A 21457-nucleotide genomic window follows, 5' to 3' on the forward strand; every position below is an offset into this window, starting at 1 on the left:
ATTGATTTCCTCACAGGTAACACAAGTAGCAAGACAACCGGGACCCCCGACCCCTTCCCCTTATTCAACACATGAAATAAATAAGGGGCATCCAAATCTTGCGGCAACGCCCCCGGGACATGCATCGTCCCCTGGACTCTCTCAAGTAAGAAAAACTTTATTTTTAAAGAAATTTCCATATAAAAGCAGTTTTTCTGGTTTTCTAAAGCAAACTTCAGAGCAGTAACATACAACATTACTTGAAGAATAGTTTTTATTTAATTAATTTATTTTGTATTTTTTTTAGACACACCTCATAATTGTGGCTACTGACTTTTATACAGTTGTATTTATGTAGTCATTCAAAGTGAGCTGTCAGTGATATTTCGTTTTCCTTTTTTATTGTTTAAGAAATAAGAGTATGGTTATAAAGTCCATTTTAAAACCCCACAAAGCACTTGTGTGTTTTCTAGTGTGTAATCTGCTAGTCTTCCTTCTCTCTTTTTGGTGGAGTGGTGGTGGTTATTTTCTACTTAAAACGAAATGGGTGTTTTTACCTCTTAGAGCAATTGTAGTGGGCTTCTTTGTTCGTTGGGTTGGTTTTTGATTTCATAAATAGGTTATTGGACTTTCTTAGACTTAAACTTATGTTGGATTGTTAAAGAATGTGTACTTCATAATGTATTTCCAATTAACAGGTGCAGGGGACATTGAAACACTGTTGTAAGAAGTCACTATGGGTCCCCTTCATTTTAGAGCCATTTCCCAAGATATTGATTAGCTTGTACCATTCGACCATTATATGCTTGTTTGGGCTTCGTTGTGGTTAAGAGCATTCTAGAATTATGAAGTCTCTTACTGGAATGTGGAGTCAAGCTCTTTGACCCATGCTGTTGGGTATTGTCAGTGTTTATACCTAACAACTGCTCCTTTTAATAATGAAAACTTATTATTTTCAGTTGTTGCTTCCCTATTTTAGGCCTCTTATTTAGAACTTACATAATAAGAGAGATAAAATATTACTTACTCAAAGTAATGCTAAAAGCTGGTGATTGTAAGTTACAGAGCTGATTAATGTTCGTTTAAAGACTGTAGAACATTTGGAGAAGGAATGTACAACTTACGAAACCATGATTGATATTTTAAGAAATACATAAATTAATTTGCACTTAGTTTTATGCTTAAACTTGGTTTAAATCATTCCTATTTAATTTTGAGTTTTAAAACTAATATGTCAAAATGAACTCTTAATTGTTAAAAAGGAGGTTCTTGTGTTGGTTTTCATGGCACTGAGCAGAACCACCCTAGCTATTAATATTCTGTATTAGTACAATTCTAATCAAGAGGGAAAACTATGTAGTTATGTGAAAAGGGAAAATTTAATATAAAAGATTACTCAGGGGACACCCATCTGGCTCAGTAGGTAGAGAATGTGACTCTTGATCTAGGGGTTGTGGGTTTGAGCTCCATGTTGGGTGTAATAGATTATTTTAAAAAAGAGATTATTCAGTATAACTGAGGATTGGAGTAATGAGGGATTGGCTTATTAAAGAAAGAGAACTCTAAAGAATATACAAATAGCAAATACAAGGAGCAGATGCTTATCCTGGGGCTGAGACAGAATACATATGAAAGAGCCTTCTTCTCCCGGGCTGATACTGGAGAGTGCATGGGTGTGGCTCACCTAATCGTATAGAAGTCAGTGTAGTATTTCATCAGTGGAATATGATAGAAATCCTTCCTCTGGAACTTGCTGGAAATGTAGTCTATTGAGTGTTGGGGAAAGCTGGATCCTCTAGTGCCAGTCTCCTTTAGCGAAGAGCTGCTGCAGTGTGCAGTGGCTAGAGGCTCCTTATATAGCATCTCTGTTTACCGTAGATACTTTAGATAACCTTGAATATGCTAGATTATAGGCCCCACATGGTAGAACAGCTTGCATCACAACCTAAACTTGCTGCAGGGTCTTCTTTTGTTCTGTTCTTCACTCAAAGTTGGAAACCCCCAAGGTGACTTTGTAGGTAGGTCAAAGTGTGGCACACTCGAATGTGTAGTGTATGTTGTTTTTAAAATTCATAAAAAGCCTACCAAACCTTGTGTCTCTCCCCCCCGCCTTTTTTCTTTAATGGTAGTTAGTGTTAGGTAAGAGACTTCTCCCCATCTTGGGCTGAGATCCAGACCTTGTTGAATAGGGCATGATGTGGCTTACGGAGTGGTAGAGAAGTTGTTGTGGTGACATTCCAGTGGAACTTACTAGAAATCCACTCTCTGCAACTTGCCAGAATTCTGCCCTCTGGGGTGGTGAGGGAAAGCTCTTCACAGGTAGGTTCTTAGAGGAGGTATTTTGCTGCCTAAGAAGATACCAGGGGTAGCTGTTAACCGTTGAGTCCTGCTGCCTGCTGCACACTGCTGTAGCAGCCTCACACTGAGGATGTGCCCTCGGGCAGCTGAGCACTAGACACGCCGGATTCTGGAAGAGCTACCCATAGTGCAGGAGCTTGATGTGCAAGCCAAATAGGAACCAGGAGTCAAAACCGGCTCCTCCTGCACTATTTCTGTCATCGTGTCAGCTGAAATGGAAAAATATTTAAAAATATTTAAATATTAAGGGGCCCAGATCCATTTTGACTGTACAGACAAACAAGATAAATTTTGAGCTTAAAAGGCAAGCAACTGATCGGTGGCACACAAGGGGAATAACTTAATTTTCAGTTTCAAATTCTTATTATTTCAAGTTACGATTTGACCTAGGCAGTTGGCTCAAAGCACTTAAGTTTTCTGAAAGACCTTGCTGCTTAAAAATGCAGAGTTTGTATTTAAAAAAGAAAGATCTCCCTGTGGTCTCAGTTGTTGAGCCCACAAATGCCTTTATGTATGCGATTTTATTAGTTGACTTTAGAAGTCAGGAGTACATTGATCTAGGAGAAGGGTCACCATGTATTATCTATCTTGCTTTTCTTTGTGGTCTCTTTTGCTACCATATTGCCTACTTGATGAAGGAACCCAGTAAATCACACGTGGTCACAATCCCCTTTTTCCCTTCCCTTTCAAACAGAGGCTGATTTCATTTGTTCCCTAACAATGTCTTAACCTCTGTTGATAGAGTGAGGAATTTTTTCTGAGTGGCGTGCTTAGAAAATTGAGGAGTTTTGTGGGGAACTCAGTCTCTTTAGATTTAACAGTTGACATATTCGTGGATCATAATGGAAAGCAGAGCCTTCAAATAGAGGAAAAAGGATTACAGGCTTGGATTCAAACAGGCCTAGCTTGTGGGGCTCAGTCTTTCACTTTCTGGTTACATGATATGTAAATTATTTAATATTTCTAGGACATGGTTTCATCATCCGCTATATAGGTAAGAATTAGGATTCAACCACCCTTCAATAAGGTTATTATGAAGATTATATAAAATCCTGCCTTAGAATAGGATATGCTGAATACTCTCAGTAAGTGACATTTACTATTTTCATGCCTGTCAGACTTGGTTCTCAGGATTTATACGTGTGTGTGTTGTGTGTGTGCATGCCTGTGTGTGTATGTGTGTCTGACTCATCTAATTTAGCTACATGACTGGTATTACTGTGAAATTCAGAAGCTCTCTCCAAGAGTTGAAGATCTCTTCCAGGTCTTTGCTTTATGCTTTTGCAGGATAAAAGAAGAGGCCAACCTTGGTTATTTTCTTTTAGTAGTTAGTATGGTTTAGTCTTACGCACAAATCGACTGAAGATAAGAATAAAGACACTCTTTCAGCCACATGCCCTTTTTGATGAGTCTCACCTGCTTCTGTGAATCAGATCTTTTTGTCCCAAGTAGCTACCTGCATCTGTGACTTAATGTTTGACACTAAATGAATCTGTTAGGATTTAAGTGAAAGCAGCTAAGTTGAAGAAAAGTGAATTTCATAGCTTTGAAACATAAAAGAAGGAAAAGGTAGAAAATTGCGCCCAGTCTCTTATTTTTTTTTAAGATGTTATTTATTCCCTTGAGAAAGAGAGAGAGAGCAAGCAAGCATGAGCGGGGGGAGAGGGAGAAGCAGACTTCCTGCTGAGCAGGGAGCCTGATGCAGGGCTCCATCCCAGGACCCAGAGATCATGACCTGAGCCAAAGGTAGACACTTAATCATCTGAACCACCCAGGCCCCCTCCTCCCGCCCCCATCTATTTCTTAAATCATCAGTGGCAACCTCTTCATCTGCTTCTTTCCCTTCAAGATAGGATTTTACATTATGTGTGTGCACATGCCAAATTTTAAGGCTTTATTGCATTTTCATTGTTACATGACTTCTAAATCTTTCCAGTCCTCTCCCCTCTGGAGGTTTTTTGGGTTGTGGTGGTTTTTTGTTTTTTTGTTTTGTTTTTGAGAGTGGGGGTGGGGAGGACAGAGGGAGAGGGAGAGAGAGGGAATCTTAAGCAGGCTATCTCATGACCCTGAGATCATGACCTGAGCTGAAATCAAGAGTCAGAGGCTTGGGGCGCCTGGGTGGCTCAGTCTGCCTTCGGCTCAGGTCATGATCCCAGGGTCCTGGGATCGAGCCCCGCATTGGGCTCCCTTTGCTCGGCGGGAAGCCTGCTTCTCCCTCTCCCATTCCCCCTGCTTGTGTTCCCTCTCTCGCTGTGTCTCTCTCTGTGAAATAAATAAATAAAATCTTTAAAAAAAAAAAAAAAAAGAGTCTGAGGCTTAACCAACTGAGCCACCCAGGGGCCCCCTCTGTATCAAAGTGAAAAACTTTGGACTATTAGTCTATAAGAAATTAATAGTTAAAAGGATATTTTCAAACTACAGTAAATTTGAGGGAGACAAGAGTCTTTTTAGGTGTGCATTCTTTTCATTTACCCTGAAATGGCAGCACTTTAACAATCTATAAACCCAAAATGCCCTTACTTGGGAAATGGTGAAGAATTTGAAATTTAAAAGTATCTTTTGGGACAGATTTCAAAGTAAATAGAAAAATGCACTCTCCCAGGAGTCAGGAGACCTGAATTAAGAGTCTCAGCGCTGCCAGTATTATTTCAAATTTTGACTCAGTGGAAGTTCTTATTAATGCGCAGTTTTTCCCTTTGTAAACAAGAGGCTTGTATTAAATGAGAATTCCCTTTAAGATCTTCATGTTTTTTTTTTAATTTTTTAAAGATTTTATTTATTTATTTGAGAGAGAGAGCATAAAGCAGGGGGAGCAGCAGAGGGAGAGGGAGAAGCAGGCTCCCCGCTGAGCAGGGAGCCCAATGCAAGGCTCCATGCCAGGACCCTGGGATCATGACCTGAGCTGAAGAAGGCAGACGCTTAACCGACTGAGCCACCCAGGTGCCCTTTTTCATGGGTTTTAGAAACTAGTTCAGAGTAGGTGGTTCTTATTATGAAAATCTTTTGATTGATGTATTTTTTATTTAAAATTAGGCAAACTTTTACATAATTTTATTTTTTATCTTTTTAAAAAATATCAGAAGTTTGTTATTTGGATTATCTTAAGTTAAACAAAAAGGTTTCCTACTTATTGCTTAATTGTAGTTACACATTTGCTTTAACTCAGTTAATTTTCACAGAATTGAGCTAAATTACCAAACAAGGAGATCAGACTGGCACTGATTACCAGGTTCAACATCGAGGCCTTTTTTTTTTTTTTTTCTCTTGATGTCACTGTGTGACTGTGTGACTCCTAAGCTATGTTCACAGTAGGTAGTGAGAAAGTGTGGTCAGAACATTGCCAAAGAAGTGGAGCAACAGATGATTTCTGTATGCTTCTGGAAATTTCTGTATGCTTTCTGGAAATTTCTTTTGGTTTCCCTTTCTTCTGAGAGATCAACTCAGTCATGTTTTATACTGGACTGAGAATGGTGATTGGCATATGATCCCCTGGTTCAATTTTTCATTGTTTCTGGAAATACTAAGCAAAGGACTTCTTGGAGGAATAGTTCTTGGTCATGATATTTCTTCTCTTTTTTTTAATTTTATTAAGTTTTTTATTTTAATTCCAGTATAATTAACACAGTGTTTTATTAGTTTCAGGTGTATAGTACAGTGATTCAACAATTGTATACATTGCTCAGTGCTCATCATGATAAGTGTACCATGATATTTTTTTAAACACTATAATTTTCGTTATTAGTACATTTCAGATGATTCATGGTCTCTGTAGTCTCTTCATTTTATCCAACTTCCAGACTTCAATTTCCTTTCAGAAGTCTTATTTTACTACAGAAAAATTCTCAAGTTTCTTTGCAGTTCTTGATTTACCGATTATTTTAGGCTTTGCAAATTGCTTTTTCTTTATGATTAAGATAAATAGTGATTTTATTTACTGCATGCAAGCTTTTATACTTTTTTTGTGTTTTTTTTTCTTTCGTGAAGAAAATGAATTCTGATTTGACAACTCTGATAGTCTTGCTATAATAAGCAGGATAAAATAGAGGAAGCTTTCAAATTTTTTTCATATTTCATTATTGAAATAGATGAGTATTGAATTTCTATAAAAAAGCAAAGCAAAATTTATTGTGTTTTACTCCCCTTTTCTCTATGGAACACATCATGGCTATCTAAGGCAGTCTTTTTTTGAGATGGGTTGTGTTTGGAAGCTGCATTCCCACCACATAGGGATTTGATGTGGGTTCAGAAACCTGCAGTACTGACTGTATTGAGTTGGCCCTCATGGTGCCAAATCATCTGTTTCTTTTTTTCCCCCTAATTGTTAATGTATGTACTTAAAAATTTATACCTTCGTGAAAACTTCTTCAACACATACTGTCCTTAAACACTTTACCAATTAGGGACGCCTGGGTGGCTCAGTCGGTTAAGCGGCTGCCTTCGGCCCGGGTCGTGATCCCAGGGTCCTGGGATCAAGTCCCGCATCGGGCTCCTTGCTCAGCGGGGAGCCTGCTTCTCCCTGTCTCCCTCTGCTTGTGTTCTCTCTGTCAAAGAAATAAAACCTTTAAAAACAAAAACAAAAACAAAAACACCTTACCAATTAACATACCTTTACAAATATCATTAGTATAGAAGTTACAAGGACCTGTAAAATATCCAGATCATTTATGTCTGTGGTTTCATCTGGTATATGCTAAATAATTGTGATAAGCTTTTTCCTCTAATTGTTCAGATTGTTTTAATGTTGTCGTATTTGTTTGGAGAATTTCAGCTGTTTTGTCTTTTTTGTTTTTATTATTAAAACAGTTGTAACCATATTTATAAGGTAGGACTTCAAATGTTTTTCTATCAGGTGAATTTCATTTTTTATGCAGTCTTGTAACTTACCATGAAACATGCCTGAAGTAATTTTTATATGCTTGATCATACTTTTCATTGCATGTATCTAGAAAACCTTAGTGATTTTCATTCAAAATTTCTTTAGTTGGTTTTTTTTTTTTTTTAACTGTTGCTGTAGGGATGATAGTTAAGTTGTAATTATTCAGATTTTCGTCACCCTAAACTCCAAGTTGTAGATTCTGTTTGGCAAATATATAAGACGAGAACTTATATTTTGAAATATTAAAGTATAAAGAGTGAAAGTTTTAAAATCCTACATTAATTCAACTTTGTTTTAGAAAGCCAAAAATTTTGTAAGAATCAGTCTGTACAAACTGTGATTTCATAGACATTTCTTCTGTTGTCTTTGATATGTCAGGTTTTGTTGATGATGTTCGTTTTTATCCAAGCTCTGTCAAGGAGAAAAAGGTTTAGGATTCTATCTTTCACATCTTTAGAGTTGCTTTCTCTGGACACATCCTGAGGGGAGCGAGCACTGCTTCCTCCTCCTCCTCCTTGTCCTCTTATTTGAGGATAGTCCACACACAATGTTACATTAGTTTCAGATGTACAACATAGTGATTCAGCAACTCTGTACCTTATACTGTGCTCTCCACAATTGTACTACCATCTGTCACCATACAATGCTATTCCAAACCTCTGACTATATTCTCTATGGTGTAAATTTTATTCCTGTGACTTATTCGTTCCTTAACTGGAAGCCTATATCTCTTATTCCTCTTCACTCATTCCTCCAGCCCCCTTCCCTTTGGCAACCATCAGTGTGTTCTTTGTATTTTTAAGTCTGATTCTGCATTTTCTTGATTTCTAGGGCTACCACTCATCTGTTTTAATAGGTAGTGCTTTCTCTCAGCATTTTCCTTGCAATTTTACCACTTTGGAATTTCACATTTCACTTATTTCCCCTAGTTTTAGCAGAGAAATTCACGTGAGTGCCATCAATTTATTTTTCACTGGCTTTGACATTCAGATTTTTTAGATTTTATGGTCCTGAAAATTGCAACTTCACTTCAGCGGACCCCCTTCTTCTGTTTTTGGTACATGAAATTTTACTGGGGGTGGGGGCACCTGAATGGCTCAGTCAGTTAAGCGTTTGCCTTTGGTTCAGGTCACCATCCCAGGGTCCTGGGATCAAGCCCTGCATTGGGCTCCCTGCTCCCCAGAGAGCCTGCTTCTCCCTTCTCCCTCTGCTGCTCCCCCTGTTTGTGCTCTCTCTGTCAAATAAATAAAAAAAATCTTAAAAAAAAGTTTTTTTTTAGTGGAACACAGCCGTACTAATTTATTTATGGATTTTGTTTTGGGGTTACAACTGCAGAGTTGAAGAGTTACTAGAGATTGTATGGCCTCCAAAGCCTAAAATATTTGCTGTCTGAACGTTCATAGAAAAAAATTGCCAACCCCTGACATAGATCAGCACACTTAAGCTGTTAAGGCCAGCTGGTAAAAATTTGGGTTTTGTGGGCCAGATAGTCTTTTGCATATTATTCTCCTCCCACTCCTCCTCCTGGTTCCCCTCCCCACATTCTTTTCTCTCCCCCTTCTCCTCCCTCAGTCCCCTCAACACCCCCTTCCGTCCCTCTCTCCCTCCTTCTTCTCTTCCTTTAAATATGAAAAATTTTGTTCAGCTGGCCTTAGAAAAACACACGCCAAGGGCCATAGTTTGTCAGCTTCTGATCTAGGCAAATGATACAAATAGTTGAACTTGTTTTAAATAAAGAGATATAGATATAAATATATAAATACTACATACATATCAGCACAGGAATACTATGTATGAAAATTTTATACACATTTAGTCATAATAAAAATGATTGAGGATATCCATGATTTGAACATTGTAAGTATCAAACTAACAATATGTAGATAACTTTTTTTTTTAAAGATTTTATTTATTTGACAGAGAGAGACACAGCGAGAGAGTGAACACAAGTAGGGGGAGTGGGAGAGGGAGAAGCAGGCCTCCCGCTGAGCAGGGAGTCGGATGCGGGGCTCGATCCCGGGACCTTGGGATCATGACCTGAGCCGAAGGCAGTCGCTTAACCGACTGAGCCACCTAGGTGCCCCTGTAGATAACTTTTTACTGTTTCATCTAAGATAAAAGATTTAAAAAGCTACTGATAATTTCATTGAAATAATAATTATTAAATTTGTTTAAATATTTTTTTTCTTATTCAACTAAGATCGTGCTTTTTATTTTTTCAAGTACTCAGAGGGCATTTAAAAAATTTGTTCATGTTAGGCTGAGAGAAAAATGTCAGATTCCAATATAGTTATACCCTTTTTTTCTTTTTCTTTTTTGACATCCTTTTTTGAATATGTGACAGAATTAGAGCTTAACAACAAAAGAATAACAATCTAAATTATGTTTAAGCTAAAATACAGAACATAATTACTGTTTTTAAAAAAGCTTACCAGAATTATGATTTATTTTAGTTGAACATAATTTTGTATTTTCCATAATCTTAAACATAATGTAGGAGTAAATAACAAAATCTATTTATTTGGAAGTTTATAAATCTCTTGAATTAAAGATAAAACCAAAACTGTGAATGTTATCTTTGGAAATGAATGAGAGATATCACTTCATGTAAGATTTTGTGAATCCTATTCATGCGAATAAAGTGGTATTCAGAGGAAATGTTTAGTCTTAAAGGCATATAGTAGAAGATAAAAAAATTGAAAATAAATGAACAGATGATCTGAATGGAAGATTGTTACATTATGCTTTGGGATTGTAGGTTTTATTTAATTCATACCCGAGCTTGGTGTACTTCTTGTTATGATGGTGTTGATTGTAAACACAGCTGTAAATTGCCATAGTGCTTTATCTGTTTTAATACTAGGAATCAAGAACTTTTGTGTAGTAACTAACTTTCCTTTTAATACTTTCAGCTTTGAGTTGGCCAGTTTATGTCTACTGTCATTCAGAATATGCTCCTTTTGATAATAGCAAACTTAATGCTGGGGTCAGAAAATTCGTATGGGTGAGACAGAGAGAGAGAATATATTTGCATGTCACTAATGATTAGTGATGTTGATCTTTTCATGTGCTTATTGGCCATTTGTGTATATTTTTTGGAGAAATGTCTCTTTAGGTCCTTGGGTTACCAAGAGGAAAGGCATGTTTAGAAGGGATGATAGATATACTTGCTAGAATGTGAGCAACAGGTATCAATAACAACCCTATCAGGGTGGGAAAAATCCCTGAAAGTCCAGCTGCTATGTTCAAAAAGACATTGAAAAATTTCAAGGGCTGTTAAGGTTCATAGAGCGTATTAAGGTTCACATTGAGAATTAGAGAAGTTGGATGTGGAAGTGATGACTCAGAAGCCAGCTGGCTTATTTACATAACCATTTGGCAACTTGTAAGAAGGAAGGGAAGGAGCAGAAAAACTGGAGGCTGGCCAACAGGCAAAGAGAATAAATATCAAAGACCTAGAAGGCATTTGTTCTACTATCTCTTTGGTTTTGAGAGTGATTATCTTTTAGCTTCCATAATAGTGAAGTTTTAGGAAGATATAAAACCAAAAGAGGAAAACAAAAAACCACTGTTGAAATGCATACTAGAAAATGAGATTATAGAACTTTGTACAGTTTATAGAAAAGATTAAAGCTGTTAAAAGCTGGTTGCATACAGAAGGCACCCTTCACTGAATCTTTGTGTTCTGCTTAGTTTGACTTCTCCAAAAGCCTTAAGAAATACAGTTTTCTTGGGGCGCCTGGGTGGCGCAGTCAGTTAAGTGTCTGCCTTCAACTCAGGTCATGATCCCAGCTTCCTGCTCAGACTCCCTGTGCCTCCCTCTCTTTGCCCCTCCCTCCAGCTTGTGCTCTCTCTCTCACTCTAATAAATAAATAAAATCTTAAAAAAAAAAACAAAAAAAGGAAATACAGATTTCTTGAAGAATGGCCATCCTTAGAGTGTCTTTGAAAAGATTATCTTACATGAAAAGCCATTGCTGTAAAGGTCTCTATAAGTAGATCTAATATGGTAGGAATCAGAATAATAAATTCTCAAAAATTTCAACTTTTGAACAAATAGACAGTGGTAGGAAGACCTGACTGTTGAAACATTGAGAAATAATTTAAACTAAAAGCTGTCCTTCGTAATACAACTTGAATTATAACAGTGTGAGCTAGTGTTTATTGTGTACTCATCAGATTATAGTATTTGAGGATAATATCTTGGTGATAGATTGCTTTATAGGTTAGAGTTTTCAGAGCACTTCTCAGTTCACTGTATTATATTACTACAGAAACACTATGAGATAGATAGGATCATTCCCATTTTATATATTGGGAGGTTTGAGTGGGAAATATGAAATGATTTGCTTCAGGACCTTAGGTAGCATTGGTAAGGGATCAAGTCCATATCCCTAGATCCTAACTCTTGGCACTCTTCCTTGCTTTCTCATAATTCACCATAGTACTTTATTTCAGGTTTAGTTTAAACAAACTCCGCTTTCATAAATACTTTTGGGAATACTACAACCACCGCTTAACAACGTTATTTTTATGAAATAGTAAAAACAGTCACCTGAAGCAACTTAAATTTGCAAACTTGGGGCTTTATAAAAATTCAGCCACATAATATTTAGGCTTCTGGTTCTTAAATGTAGAGCCACACATCTAAATCTGGAATTCAAGAAATTAGTGGAGGAGGAGCTAGTCTTAACAGAGATTCAACAGGACCTGGAGTGAAGATTCTATCCAGTGTGACAAATGAATGGGATGGGGAGTCTGGCTAGGAATGTTTGTATGAAAAGTAGGAGAAGAAACCAGAAACTAAAGATGGGAGCGATGGAGGGAGAAAAGTAGTAGAGATGTAGAAAGTACAGGAGGTGAGATGAATAGCGGATACGGACATTGGAAGCACAGGGCCAGCAGTGCACAGATTATAGAATACCTTTGCTACCTGGGAATTCAGTGAACCAGGCACTGAATTCTCCCTTATAGGCAGACCAGTGCTTTTAGTCCAGTAGCCTGGAGGACCTGGTACTGGGTTGTTAGGCTGTGTAGGGAAAAGCTAAACAAGGAAGAGTATATAGTATTGTGGGAAAGCAAATAGCCTGTCAGATCTAGGTATATTGGTCTTTTTTTTTTTAAGATTTTATTTATTTATTTGACAGAGAGACAGCGAGAGAGGGAACACAAGCAGGGGGAGTGGGAGAGGGAGAAGCAGGCTTCCCGCCGAGCAGGGAGCCCGATGTGGGGCTCGATCCCAGGACCCTGGGATCATGACCTGAGCCGAAGGCAGCCGCTAACGACTGAGCCACCCAGGCGCCCCAGATCTAGGTATATTGTGAAAGCAGTTCTATCATAGGAGTCCATCATTGTCTAGGTGGAAAACCATAGCATTTAAGTGTTGAACTTAAGTATAAAGAATACAGAAATAGTGGTAAACTTAGGCAATGCTTTCCTGTTCCATATAATGTCACTGCTCAGAAATGAGAAACGTATCAGTGGTTCTCATCCTGGCTGCCATTAGAACATTCCGATGCCTGGGTCTCATTCTTCAGAGATTTGCATTTAATTGCTTGGGATGGGGCCCAAGGTAACTCCAATGTTGAGAAGAAAACTGTGGAACAGGAAATACCCACTCCCTAAATGATACTTCTTAGGTGTTCTTTGCTGGGAGTAGCTTTCAGTGAAAGGGAGTACTTTTAGACGACATACAAACTCGATGAATTGGGCCATTTCTTAATTTAGGGAAGGTGGCTTTGAGAAATCACTTCTGTCTGGTGTCTACAGGAAACCGTTAATAACTACTTACTGGTGATATACTTTGTATCACAGTCTATATTCAAAAGGTTTTTACACTATTGCTAATGTATACTGATTTATTTTGATGATAGAACAAAATTCTATCCTGACAGGTGTTGTATAATTGGGCCTTCTGTTACAAGCAGAGGAGGAACACACTGGTTGCAGGTGCTTTTGGTGTCAGTACAGTCAACTCTTCCTGGATTTACAGCTGCAGTACGTTGTTTTCAAATTTTATTTTATTTTATTTTTTTTTTAAAAGATTTTATTTATTTGACAGAGAGAGACACAGCGAGAGAGGGAACACAAGCAGGGGGAGTGGGAGAGGGAGAAGCAGGCTTCCCACCAAGCAGGGAGCCCAATGTGGGACTCGATCCCAGGACCCTGGGATCATGACCCGAGCCGAAGGCAGACGCTTAACGACTGAGCCACCCAGGCGCCCCTGTTTTCAAATTTTAAATGGCAAGGTTTTCATTCTTCCATATAACTAGTATAGTATCTGATCTGAACCATAAGTAAGTCCTTAAATCTTTGATGGATGAAAATAGCCCTAAATGAAATATTCCAGAAGTGTCACTTTGTGGCTGTTTGCATGGTGCTTTAGTTGGCTAAACAGACAAGTTTTTGTATAGTTCAGCAAAACTTTATTTTACAGGTACAAACTTAACTAAAAAAGAGCCAAATACTCTATTGTTGAATCTTTAGAGAGCTGGCTCTGAGGAGGTTTATTTTGAGGAAGTGTGTGGGAATCTTTTCTCAGTATTCCAGCTGTCCTTTATCATGAATTAAATGTTTTTAAAGATTGTATTTATTTATTTTAGAGAGAGTGAGAGAGGGCCTGCCCATGAACAGGGGGAGGGGCATAGAGAACAGGGGAAGGGACAAGCAGACTCCCTGCTGATTGTAGATTGAGGAGCTGGTGGCTGGGCTCCATTCCAGTACTCAGAGATCATCTGACCATAGCGGAAGTCAGAAGCCCCATGAATTAAATATTTAAGATTGGATTCCTAAGCTGGAAAAGTCCTTGGTCAGGATACCATGACAGGGGTTTAGGGTTTTAAAAATCAGTTCAGAACTATATTGAAATTAGAATTTATTGCCTTTTCTTAGCAAATGGTTTCATTTTCTGGTCTGAATATTCTCTGAACATAATCCACAAATAAGCGTTATATAAAGTCATGGTGGTTAGGTACAAAGAAGTACAGTCTCTGAGTAACTGATTTTATATGGTAAGGTATTTAAAGAAATGTAATATGAGAGATTAAGGGTCATCATTTTTTTGTGCTAATTATTTCAGTTTACAGAATATGTTGTGAAATAAGTTTGTCAAAATTGTCTCATTCTAGAGTTCTGTTTATTTTGGTAATTATTTCTAGTATTGGGTTGATCAGAAGGCTGGTATAACAGGTACAGCTGTTGAGATGGGTGATGAATGATAGTAAAGTACACTTCAGTTTGTGTAGAGTAATGCTCATTAAATATCTCTTTGTGAGGTAAGAAAGAGTAAGAGTAATTGGATGGTCCAAATGCAGAATGAAACACATATTATGACTTAATGAATAGTTGAATTGCCTAAAACATTCATTTAAAAATGTCCAAAAGCCACAATTAAGTAAGAGCAGTGTTTGTGTTAGATAACATTTAAAATATAGCCCTTTTAATTTTCTAACAGTCACGTCTCTGGTGTTGAAAAGAGATTCCATTCAGAAATGAATACTCTCTGCTAGAGTACTTCTGAGAGGCCTCGAGTACAACCTAACAGTTGAACAGTGATAGAGTCCCAGCAAGATTTTCTCTACTGATTTAAATTTAAAAAGAGATTGATCCTATAGTCTTCCCATTTTTTCTAAGGCAGAGAGCTCCACCCTGACATCCAAAGTATAAACCACAGGAAAGAATTCTGTTTGCTACAGTATGAAGGCTGCCTTACAGAAAGTGAAGTTTCTTTTTAAAAATACACTTGGGTCAGGGTCACCTGGGTGGCTTAGTTGGTTGAGTCTCTGCCTCTTAATTTTGGCTCTCAGGTCATGATCTCAGGGTCGTGGGATCAAGCCCCGCCTCAGACTCCACGGTCAATGGGGAGTCTGCTTGGGATTCTCTCTCTCCCTCTGCCCATGTCTCCCCCCTCCCCCGCCCCACCCCCGGCTCACTCTCTCTCAAATAAATAAATCCTTAACAAAAAATACAGACCAGGTTATGAATCCCAGGTCTACCTCTTGTTAATTATGAGAACTTGGATAAGTTACTCCCTCCAAATGGAACTTTTTGGTTTTCCCGTGCCAAACAAGTTATGTTTATACTCTACCTGTAGTCTGTTAAGTGTGCCATAGCATTATCTCTAAAACAAACAATGTATGTAACCTTAATTTAAAAAGACTTTATTGCTACAAATAATTGCTAACCATCCTAAGCTTTGAGTGAGTCATAATCACTCATCACAGATCACTATAACAAATATAGTAATGAAAATATTTGAAATATTGTAAAGTGACACAGAGACATGAAGTGAGTGAATGCTGTTGGAAACGTGGCATCGATAGACTTGCTTAACGTAGCATTGCCACAAAACTTCAATTTACAGTAAAAGCGGTATCTGCACTGTGCAATAAAGTGAAACACAATAATAAAGTATGCCTGTACCTACATCACAGGATGGTGTGAGAATTAAATCAGATAATGAATGCAGAGGTCCTGAAAGCTCAATAAATGTTCATTGCATTTCCTGTGCTAAAATAGTTTTGGAGTATTTAACATTGTTTTTTAAGTTTGTTTTTATTTTCCCACTGTTGTGTGTTTTTTTGAATTTTTATTTAAATTCTAGTTATTCAACATACAGTGTAATATTAGTTTACGTGTACAATATAGTGGTGCAACAGTTCCGTACACCCATATGCTCATCACAACAAGTGCACTCCTTCATCCCCCATCACCTGTTTTACCCATCGCCCCGCCTCTGGTAACCATCAGTTTGTTCTCTAGAGTTGGAATTAATTTAGGAAGTGAATTATTTGTCTTCTCTGGCATGACGTTTAATGCCATGTTTATGGGACTTTTTCTAAACACTTCAAAATCATCTCCCCAACTGTTCATTAGTGCTGAAAACCAGACCTTGCTATATAGGCACTTATATCATTAGATACTGTTGTCTTATATTATTAAAAGATTTAATTATTAGTTTGACTGTCAATGTATTTATTTTGTCTGATATATTTCCCCTGCAGAATTATTTAAAAAAAAACAAAACACACACGCACGACTTACACCTGAGGCAAAGCTGGTATTTAGAGTGGTTTAGAAATCCCACGGTAACCACTCAGTAAGCCATGGTAATGACCTTGATGTTATCCAGAAACACAGTGAGGTTTATCTGTGAACTTTTCCAGAAATCATTCAGCATTGTTAACTGTCAGGCAAACATTATAGTACATGAAAAGGAAAAATTCTATCTAGTAGGCACATCTATTATTTGCTTTGAGAAACAGTCCTCATTGCATTATGATGTATTTGGAAAAAAGTCCAAGTGCACCGTTTCTGGTTTATGCATGCTCCGTTTTATTTTGTTAAGTGTATTATGGCCTCTCACTGGTTCTTCTTTACCATATTCTCCTCTTTTTGCTGTTTGCTCAGTGCTCTATAGAATCCTGGGCAAAAGAAATTAAAGGTGGCGTCTGATCCATTGCTGTTAAGTCTTTGAATAGAATTAACTTTTTTAATAGAATTCAAGATGAAAAAATTTGAAAATCATACCTGAAATGATAACATGACATTTCTATAGTTTGTTTTCGCCCTTATTGTAAATCAGTATCATAAAACATTTATTTCAACAGCTGAAATATTTTTTCCTAAATAAATCAAAAGCAAAGCAAGAATTGTTCTGCTTTAAGACCGTAATGGGAGAAGCGGGGTGAGGAGAGATGATACACTATCTATTAGTATTTGGGTAGATTAATTGTATTTTGTTTTACCTGAAGCTTCATTCAGATTTATTTCAAGTCATTTATTAGAACCATGTTTTGGATTAAGTGACTTTGATTTTTAATATACATATTTTTAATTTATTAGATGAGCCATGTCATTGAGAATGAACAGTTTTGTAGAAGAACTAGTAATAAGACAAATGTCATGAAAATGTCTGGAGAGATTTTACTGGATTTTTATGAGAATTAAAAATAATAAGAAATTAAATTTTTGCAGGAAAATGGCTGTGCTGTATTCCCAGTGTTATGGCTGTAAGACAGTGTTAAAAGTGACCTAAATAAGATATAGGAGTCCATATAGATTTATTGCACTAAATAGGATTTATGTGGTTTAATTTTCCTTTAAACCTTTTTTAAAGCTCTCTTATTGACTATATGTCCTTCCTGCTTACCAGAGTTTATTATTAAGATGATCTGGTTGAAAAAATAGCCAGATTTTTTTAGAAGGCCATTTTTCCCACAAATAATTTGGATGCCAGGTATTTGTATAGTGCATACTGTGTGCTAAGCACAAATGGCTGTTTTTGGAAAAGGCCATCTCACAAAGTTAAAGTGTGATAATTACTTTCCTTATAAATTTCCAACTCTGTATTTAAGCCACTTATCTCTGAGAAGATTAAATATTCCAGAGTTTATGTGACTATTCTCTAAACTCCAGAATATTTCTAGAATCAGTAAACTTGCCTTCTGCTATTTATTTGCTTCTCTGCTTATACTTTTATTCCATAGCCTGTAGAGTGCTTGTAGAATCTCTGCTACTGGACCTTCTGGAAAGGTCCAGTTATCAGGTTTCTGACTTAGCACCCTTTCCTCCAACTCTCTCACCCTCCCACTGTCTCCTCGGAGTTACCTTTATGTAACTTACTTTCCTCGAAATCCTAGGAGGCAGGCATTGTTCTGACCCTTCCTAAGTCCATGCCCTTGACCCATGTGCAGTAAAATGCATATACTGCTTTTCTTATTACTATCATCCCTAATTTTGCTGGGCAGATTTCCCCATTCTTTGAGGATTTTAGCATTTGGCTCACAATTTACTTCTCCACTTTGCTTTCTGCCATCTACCATGAGGACTTCTGGAATTCATTTTTGGCCCATCCAACCATTGCTGTGGGCTCTTAGATTCAGCCTTCCTTCTCTCACTTCCCCAGAGCAAACATACGTGGATACGTGGAGTGCAACCCATATGGACACAGTCCTAGACCTGCATTGTCCAGGACAATAGCCATTAGAGCTACCTGTGGCTTTTGAGCACATGAAACAGCTAGTGCAAATTGAGATGTGCTATAAAGTGTAAAATACACCAAATGTCTCAGTTTTTATAATGCATACAGGTTGAAATTGTGGGTATATTGGGTTAAATAACCTATTACTAGAATTAATTTTGCCTATTTATTTTTACTTTTTCTAATGTGGCTTCCAGAAATTTTTAAGTTAGTTATGTGGCTTGTGTTTCCATTGAAGAGTGCTGGTCTCGATCTGCTCTCTACATAGAACTGTTCTGCTTTTGAGTTTTGGAAAGTCTAAAAATTATCTGAGCACAGCCTCCAGCTTCTGCCTTTCTCATGTTCTGTCCTATTGTACCTGTTTTGCAGCCTACAACCCTTTAATTCTGTAATCCCTTTCTAGTCTCAATATGACAAGTTCCTTCCCACCTTCACATTCCTCTGGTTTAGTCTTGATCCTATCATTAATCACTGTTAACCCCCAGGTCCCTTTCTTTCCTCAGTTTCTTTATTTTGCCAGTCCCCATCCCTGAATCAATCTAACCTAGTAGATATTTTCTTCTATTCTGGCTCCCAAGATGCAGGGTTCTGCTGTAGAAATTCAAATACCTGTGTTGATGGACTTTGTAAAAAAAAAAAGGTCTATTACTTAGTAAAGCTAAACTAAGCTAAACTAAGTTGTAATTTAACCCTTTGGTAAGCCTTTAATCATCACTGACTGACTTCCAGTTATATCCTGCACTGTGCTTTTTTTTTTTTTAAATATATATATTTATTTATTTATTTGACAGAGAGAGACACAGCGAGAGAGGGAACACAAGCAGGGGGAGTGGAAGAGGGAGAAGCAGGCCTCCCGCGGAGCAGAGAGCCCGATGCGGGGCTCGATCCCAGGACCCTGGGATCATGACCTGAGCCGAAGGCAGACACTTAACGACTGAGCCACCCAGGCGCCCCTGCACTGTGCTTTTATCTGCACCAGTGTGGCCACCAACAACCTGCTAGGCTGTACACTGTATAGCTCCTGAAGTCATGCATTGTGGTAGCCCAGCTTCACCATCTCTAATCCTTCTGCTTACTTTTGTTAGGAGCTCCTACTGTTTTAAGAAATTATTGTGAGGGGCACCTGGGTAGCTCAGTCGTTAAGTGTCTGCCTTCGGCTCAGGTCACGATCCCGGGGTCCTGGGATCGAGCCCCGCATCGGGCTCCCTGCTCGGCGGGAAGCCTGCTTCTCCCTCTCCCGCTCCCCCTGTTTGTGTTCCCTCTCTCGCTGTGTCTCTCTCTGTCAAACAAATAAATAAAATCTTTTAAAAAAAATTGTGAAATACATAATCTTATAAGAGAGTTACTATAAAATGTTTGCTTTGAAAATATAATAATAAAATAACTAACCACCACTCACCATAAGAAAATAATTACCAATATCTTTGAAGCCCTGATGTGTTTCTCCTTTATCTCAACCCCCTCCTTTCTTCCTACAGGGAACCATTATCTCGAATTTTACGTTAATCAGTGTTTTGTTTCACCACTTGTGTTGGTTTCCTTATACTTCCGTTGATGTCAGCAGATTGAATTTCACATTCTGAATTAGCCATTGTATATGTGACCTTGGGCCAGTTACTTTATGTCCTCTGAGCCTGTTCTTATTTTTTTAAAGTAAACTCTCAACCTGCAATGTGGGGCTGGAACTCAAGACCCTATTATAGAGTCACATGTTCTACCTGCTGAGCCAGCCAGGTGCCTCTGTTTTCTCATTTTTAAAATGATTTACTGTCTCAGTTAATTAAGCATCTGGTTCTTTACTTATTTATTTATTTATTTTTTGAGCATCTGACGCTTGATCTCAGGGTCATGAATTTAAGCCCCACGTTGGGCGTGGAGACTACTTTAAAAAAATAAAATAAATTATTTACTTCATAGAGGTTGTATATAATTAAAGTAGATACGTGACTGGTAGTAAACAGATTCTCAATAAAGGGAGTTTAGGCCCCACCTTTCAGAAGCTCCATCTTTGTATTTTAAAGATTCATTTCCTATTTCAAGTATGTTTGTTTCAAATTGTTTTCTGTTATTTGGTCCTTTTTTTTTTTTTTAAGATTTTATTTATTTATTTGACAGAGAGGGACAGGGAGAGAGGGAACACAAGCAGTGGGAGTGGGAGAGGGAGAGCAGGCTTCCCGCTGAGCAGAGAGCCTGACGTGGGGCTCCATCCCAGGACCCTGGGCTCATGACCTGAGTCGAAGGCAGATGCTTAACAGACTGAGCCACCCAGGTGCCCCTGTTATTTGGTCTTATATCCTGGGTGATCTCATCCACTCTTGCTGCAAGGACTGTTTGTTGGTTTTATGCTGCTGATTCCTAGATCCCTCTCTGTAGATGACTATGCTCTGTACATGTGTAATTGCTCTCTATGCATTTGTACCTTAGGGTTTCTTCAACAGTTAAAACTCAGCATAATACAATTGAATTTATCACTTTTTCATCCAAAGAAGAGAAAACAGCTAATGAAAAGAAGGACATTAAATTAAAATAACCTTGATATGTTTGAGGGAAATAAATACAGACCATGTGGCTGAAGAGTAACAGGATATGAGGCGAGGTCCAAGAGGTGGCCTGGGGCCCAATCATTTTTGGTTTTATAAGTATCCTTAGGTACCCATCCTCAAACCTTGGGGTGTCTGCTTCCTTACCTCTTATATAGTCGTGAAGAAAGTCCTGCTGTTTGACTATGCTAATTATCTCTCACATCTGCCTCCTTTGTCTAGATTCATTGTGGTAGACTAGATTCTTTTTTTTTTTCTTTAAGATTTTATGAGAGAGAGAGAACTTAGAGCACGAGTGGGGGGGCAGAGGGAGAGGGAGAAGCTGACTCCCTGCTGAGCAGGGAGCCCCACATGGGGCTCAGTCCCAGGACCCTGGGATTATGATCTGAGCGGAAGGCAGACACTTAACTGAGCCGCGCAGGTGTTCTGTGGTAGACCAGATTCTTTTTTTTTTTTTTTTTATTTGACAGAGAGAGACACAGCGAGAGAGGGAACACAAGCAGGGGGAGTGGGAGAGGGAGAAGCAGGCTTCCCGCCGAGCCAGGAGCCCGATGTGGGCCTCGATCCCAGGACTCCGGGATCATGACCTGAGCCGAAGGCAGACGCTTAACGACTGAGCCACCCAGGCGCCCATTTTCTATATTCTCTTACAGTTGAGTTAGGTAAATTGTAAATCTCTTGAATATAGGAACCATGTCTTTTTCAACTTTATTTCTATGATTCT

At 38.2% G+C, this 21457-nt stretch overlaps 1 protein-coding gene across 9 annotated transcripts in view; it reads left to right on the top strand.

Moving 5' to 3' along the window:
• Window positions 1–21457, top strand: part of EIF4G3 (eukaryotic translation initiation factor 4 gamma 3) — a 332624-nt gene that overhangs the window by 125975 nt on the left and 185192 nt on the right. For 3 of the 9 annotated variants that reach the window (XM_078073719.1, XM_078073720.1, XM_078073721.1), the window contains exon 1: window positions 23–145. The exons of 4 other annotated variants lie outside the window; for them this stretch is intronic. The gene's annotated coding sequence lies outside the window, so the exon portion shown is untranslated. Of the gene's footprint in view, window positions 1–16; window positions 146–21457 lie in introns of those variants that run through there. 2 more of the 9 variants (XM_036099078.2, XM_078073724.1) reach the window with 1 other exon arrangement.

The sequence above is a fragment of the Halichoerus grypus genome, chromosome 5 (assembly GCF_964656455.1).
Source record: "Halichoerus grypus chromosome 5, mHalGry1.hap1.1, whole genome shotgun sequence".
NCBI lineage: Eukaryota > Metazoa > Chordata > Mammalia > Carnivora > Phocidae > Halichoerus > Halichoerus grypus.